Source organism: Haplochromis burtoni, unplaced genomic scaffold (assembly GCF_018398535.1).
Source record: "Haplochromis burtoni strain Fernald_Lab_line unplaced genomic scaffold, NCSU_Asbu1 Contig_57, whole genome shotgun sequence".
In the NCBI taxonomy this organism is placed as follows: Eukaryota; Metazoa; Chordata; class Actinopteri; order Cichliformes; family Cichlidae; genus Haplochromis; species Haplochromis burtoni.
The window spans coordinates 1,806,889-1,812,888 of record NW_024582418.1 but is presented as its reverse complement, the minus strand read 5'-3'; the positions used below and the strand labels follow the sequence as shown (position 1 = coordinate 1,812,888).

The following is a 6,000-nucleotide window of genomic DNA, read 5'->3' as shown; positions in this document are numbered from 1 at the left end:
AAATAACTAAACAAATTATATTTCTACTGTAATAAAATCTGAAAATGTTAATGTGTATTGAGAGGTTTGCCCCACTTGAGTTTGTCATTTGAGGTGCCACTTATTTAATTCCGACGAATAACAAAATTACTACCGATACAGGAGTAAGAGGAGAGAGAGGATTACCAGTTTCCTACGCCCTCCAACGGCAGCGACACCTCTCTCTCTCTCTCTCCCTCCCTCTCTTTTCTCGCTGCTGCTGCTGCGCGCCGTTCAGTTTCCCTCACATCGCTTCCGATGCTCCAGGAGGGAGGACGGATAAACGGCGCTGACGGTACCGGATTTGTTACCCGAAGGAGGGAGGGATGCTACGGTGATTTCCTCTCTTTTTCTCTTCCAACACCCACCTCCTCACCATCCCCTCCACTCCTCTCCATCACTTCAGTCTCGGACCTCATCAAGACGCATGACTGCTCTTTCATTTTTGTCCTCTCTTTTCAGTTTATCTTTAAATTCGCTTGACTGGTTTGTTTTTTTTTTATTTTTTTGCCACTGAGCTCCAGCGGGAAACCCACTTGGCTCAGCTTGAATTTCTACCCTCTCATCTCCAAGAGCACGTAAACATAGAAAAACTGGGCTTTTAATCAGTGGATGTGTTGGACATCTGGTAAAAGAAGCAATACTACTTAAGTCAAGTGGCCGATCTCTACTGGCTTGTATGTATTGAGGACACTTGGGTGAACGAGCTGCGCACGGAGTCTCACTTCCAAGGTAAGACCACTGGAGTTTAAGGACTGGGATTTTGCCGTAGTTACATCAACACACTTCCATCGTATGTCTCTCTTCTCACTATCCGCGCATCTCTTCTGCAGAGGCTTTCCTGAGCGCAAAACACACGAGAGCCAGCGAAGTCAAAGGTTTAGGTTCCCGGGATGCTGGGGAGATTCTGGTTAGACTCTTGACTAAACCAAACTGTCGCACAAACACTTCTTATACATTATAGGAAGATTACTCGGAGATGATATCGGACTTGATTATGTTTGATTAACAATGGAAAATCTTACAAAACCCAAACATCCTTTGCGCATTAAAGACAGCACTTGGTTTTATTTGTTGTGCTGCTGCCAGTAAGAGTGCAGACTTTATTCGTTCCTCCGGGCCACTGGACGACGGTTGGATCTGTGTGGTTTTCGCATAACAGAGCGTGGATTCACTAAAGTTTCTCTTGCAGTGTTTCTGCATATTTTTACTTATTTGGTCTGCGAGTGCATCCAACTGCGTTTGCGTATTTGTGAGTCTGCCCACGTAGCCTATAGTAGCTAATCTAGGAGTAAGCTCCCTTTCGCTGTCTCCGTGTCTCCCGGCGGCTCCGCGTAACTGCGACGCAGAACTTTTCCTTGGATCACCATCAACAGAGTCTGGATGTGTGAGGGGGGGTTGCGGTCACATAATTCGGTAAACAGATAAATTCACTGCGTCCCTTTAGCCCACTCTAGGAAAGAAATATTTGTTAGTGTTACAGTTAATCTGCATTTATTTAACATATTTCTTCCTGTTTCTTCCAGAAAGCGTTTTCCCCCAACTTATCCTCCTCCTGTAAAATCAAAACGGCATATTTAAAATTCTCAATCCCCAATATTTTCCCCTTTTTCGCCATTTCCCCTTCTTTCATTCTTTCTCGTTTTCTGGTTTTTGCGGGGTCATTACTGATTTGGAAGCTAATTGATTTTGTGATTTTGAAATGTGAATCCCTGAAGACTCCACGCAGCTTAGTATTCAGTCCGTTTGAATACTTGAAGCGGAGCGGCGTTCTTGCCCTTTTGGTGTGCGCCAGCGCTGGTGAAACTGCATAAAAAATGCATACAGATCACTTGCCCATAGGCTCATTCAGGCTCGTTCTGCACTCAATTAGGTCCGTGCGTTTGGCTTAGCATCCCTGTAGGGCCACATTAGATCATTTTGTAAATTGTTGCATAGACATCCAGTGAAATCTGCTCAGTAGAGTAGATTTGTCCGTACTGGTTGGGTCTGTGCGCATGCTGGTCTGATATGAATAATTACAGATGGATTTGGAACTGGTCTGCTGCTCAGCCGCTTTCAGCAGAGAGTAAAAGAGATATCGGTGTGTAGTTTTGGGCATCTGCAATTCCGCTGCGTTTTCAATGGGGGAGCAAAGAGAGCTAGAGAGGTGTGTGTGTGTTGGGGGGGGCGTTAACTCCAGGGCTGTATCTTTGGTATTCATGGCACAACTCAAGATTGCTGCTCTCAAGCAGGCAATAATCTCTCTCTCCCTCTCCCCCTTCTGTCTCCCACACTGTTGCTGTATAAAATGTATCCCCTCTCTCCCGTACCTTTGCTCTCCCCTTTGCATTTCAACCCCCTCCAACTCACCATTCTCTCGCCCTCCTCTTCCTCTCTCTTCATTTCTCTACACAGCAATCTCTCCGACTCTGTCTGTGCGCTTCAGTCTTATGGGAGCCATTGAGAAAATCATTTGCTGCTGTTGTATTTATTCGACAGGGGGTTCCTAGCAGCCAGGCTTGGCTGGAGAGATGTTTTCTTGTGTTGCCTTGAAAAACGTCTGCAGTCTACAATGGAGCAGGAAAGATGCAGAGAAATGGATCCATTAGATGCTCTAACTGCAGTTTAGTAAATAAGGGGGGAAAGGGTTTGGAACTTATTGTGTTATATTTTCGACAGGCATTTTTTTTTTTCATTTTTTTCATTTTTTAATTCCCTTTTTAATTCCCTTCTTACAAGTGTTGTAACTGTGCTGTTGTGGTTCCCCCCACACTTCCTTACTTTTCAGAGAGCGTTTCCCTGTTTATTTAATGTTTGCCAATTAGCCTACAGACCAGTCACTGCAGCGAAGAACAGCAGAATTCCCCTTTTTTATATTTAGTTCTGAGACACTGTGGCTCACTGGCCACTTAAAAGACATATTACACACAAAGAAGGTCCCTAATTTAGTAGTTTTGAATTGCTGCTTCTTATGTTCACTTAATGACAGAGCTCAACATCACAGCTGTCGCTCTCTGGCTCCACAAAGGGTTTTTGTAAGTAGCACAACAGTATCACTCAACTTGTGCTTTTGGATGTTTTCTTAATTCACCAATTAATTCTTCATTCTCCCAATATTTCACTCAAACAGTAATACAGTGTGGGCAGAGTAAAAGAGGAAAAGATCAAGAGGCAAAAAAAGAGGTGCAGGAAAGGAAATGAGGGGATGTGGTCTGCAGAGGAGATGAGGTGCAGGGCAGAGAGAAACAACGGGGCAGACGGTCGGAGGAGCAGCAGCTGAGCAGAAAAGAGCATGACTCCTATCAGGATGTGAAGAAAAGGAGGAGGTGGTGGACAAGAGAGGAGGGCAGCGTGACGTCTATCAGTAGAGTAGTCAGTCTCATTCCTTTTTGAGAGTCACTGCCGTATGAGCTGAAATGAGACTTGCGAGTAGAAACTGCCTGCCTTCACTTAGCCATTGCAGGAATGAACAGTTCCCGCAAAAATGTGGTTTTATGTCTGCAGAAGTGATTGTATACCTTAAAAGCAGGGCAGACACACATAATTCCCTTGTACCAGTACATCTTTGTGCTATTTAGGGTGAGCAGCATACAGAAACCTGGCTTGGATGACAGATGAAAGCGGGGTGGGAGAGGTATCAGATTTTTTCCCTGATGTTCAGCCAAGAAATTGCACAGAAACTGACACAGAAATGTCGTCAGATTTGTTGGTTTTTACTGAAGTGGTTTCAGAACCTGGCACTGGAAATACTGTGCATCATAGCTGTGCTAGTTATAGTTAGTAAAGATAGAATTAAGCTTAACGAGCTTTAGCATTTCTTCTGGAATGTGTGATAGGACATGAGAAGGCCAGAAGATATTTAGGTTAAGTTCAAACTCTCTAACTCAGAATTCAATCTGTGGGAACTTTCTCATGACTTATCTTAGACACTATGCACATTAGACACTATGTTTACCTATTATGTATCTATAGACTCAGTCCAAGTGTGTAGCAATAATTCCTGTTGATGTTATTTGACGTTCTTCAGAGTTTCACAAAAGAAGGAAAAAGAAGCAGCATTTGAAAATGTTCTTTAAATTAATGGCAAATGCAGAAAAATCAGACAATATAAAATTTGCTTTTTACTTATAAGTATTAATTTTGATCAGCTTTGAGTGATTTTTAAAGATTTGATGGGACTAATTATGTTGATCTTTCCACATTCATGAAATGAGTAAGACAGAATCTTAAAAAGAGAACGAAAAGAAAACAACCTTGCTTTCTGGATTGAGTTTAAAGGCATCTGCCTGCAAGCAGTGCTGATGTAGCACCCTAGGGAGGAAACAAAATAGAGGGATTAATTTATTACACTGTAATCATTATATTTATTTTTAATTAGGCACCAACTGCTCATCCTTGTAAGTTATGTGATCGTAAAGTAGTTTTTTTAAATAATGAAAGGGAGGCTTAAAAGATAGAATAAAGTTGTGATCCTGCAGATAAAGAAACAGGACTCAAAAAGAAGACAGTAAAGGGGAAAATGAATGGAAGAGCTACTGGACCATTTCTAGGTGACGACAGAGGGAGCTATTGGGCTTTGCTGCAGTATTGGCTCCACTGCTCCTTTTCCTTCTTTCTGCTCTTTATTTCTAATTCTTTTTCCAATCTCTCTCCTTTCTCCTGCTCTGTCTGTCTCTCTCAGGGGGCCAGTCAGAGAGATGGAGAGGTAGTTAGGCTCCCCAGGGATACAGGATTCAATATGAACGCCCCTAACAGACAGACCTGCACGCGCACACACGCACAAATCTTGTCTGTCTGGATAAGCCTGTCCACTGTGACTGGTTTCTCTTACCTTCACATTCACGTTACCTCCCAGTGAGAACGGGGCGGGGGAACATTGGTGGAGAATTGAGTTCTGCCTTCTGCTTCTGGACTTTTTTTTTTAAATTTTGTTTTCTTCCAGCCTCTTGCTCCATGGGCTCAAAAGCAGAGTCAGCACACACAACTGGTTAAACGTCAGCTTTTTTTCTCTCTTTCCCTTAGATCAATCTTCATCTATTTAAAACAGCAGAATGTGAGGCCAGATAGATGTTAGGCTGATATATAATTTCCTATGGCAGTGGAATGGGATTATAACTCTAATCTTTCATCTCAACCGGACTAAATGGCAGAGTCAGTAATTAGTGCCTTTGACCTCTAATCCCCATACTTGTTCTCTAGCGGTGTGTGGGGTGGGAGGGGGGGGGAGGAGGAAAAAAAAAAAAAGCAAGTTAATTTGTCTGTATTTGATGATTTCCTGGGTATTGGTGCACGTGGGGAAGAGTGAGACAACACAGGTGGCTTAGTAGTGTTGACATAGTTCCCATGCAGCATGACATACTGGGTTTAGTTTCTTTGGCCTTAAGCATGGCGTTTGTATGTTTTTTTTTCTTTCTTGAGCTCATGTGGTTTCAATTATTCCTCAATTGGTCTACATGCCAGCGACTTTAAATTACAGTGCACCCGTTCCAGTTCATGCACGTTAGTCTGACTACTCTCTACTTTTTGGCCCGTTTCCCTTCCTTCAACGTAGCGCATACTGTGTTTTGATTCCGTTCTCTGTATCCCTAAAAAGGAAAAGAAAACCAATAACTTGAATATCAAGTGAAAAATCACTAAATTGGAAAATGTTTTCAATTTTGTTGACCCGAAACAAACTAACAAGCAGCGTGATTCATGAATCTGTCCCATGCTCTCATTATTTGATAAGCAAAGTCACATTGAAGTAATTTAGGCAGCGCAGACTAAAGCTGGATAGGATGCATGCAAGTACTCAGAGATGGGAAACTGCACCACAAGTAATACCACAAAGCAACAAGGACACCAGTTAGAGCAAATAAACAAAAACATGTGGCAGCACAGAGAGACTACAGCATCAATTAGGTGTTCACTTTTAATTGCCCTCGCATCCTGCGCACCTAAAACCACATGCTGCAGCTGTGTTGGTTTCCAGTATTAAAGCTTTGTTAGCTGAATAGTGAT

General features: G+C 42.7%; 1 protein-coding gene across 2 annotated transcripts in view; it reads left to right on the top strand.

Annotated features, from left to right (window-relative positions):
• Nucleotides 1-246: 246 nt before the first annotated feature.
• cdh11 (cadherin 11, type 2, OB-cadherin (osteoblast)) overlaps nucleotides 247-6,000 on the top strand; it is an 87,532-nt gene continuing 81,778 nt past the window's right edge. For both annotated transcript variants that reach the window (XM_042220920.1, XM_005922471.2), the window contains exon 1: nucleotides 247-750. The gene's annotated coding sequence lies outside the window, so the exon portion shown is untranslated. The remainder of the gene's footprint in view (nucleotides 751-6,000) is intronic.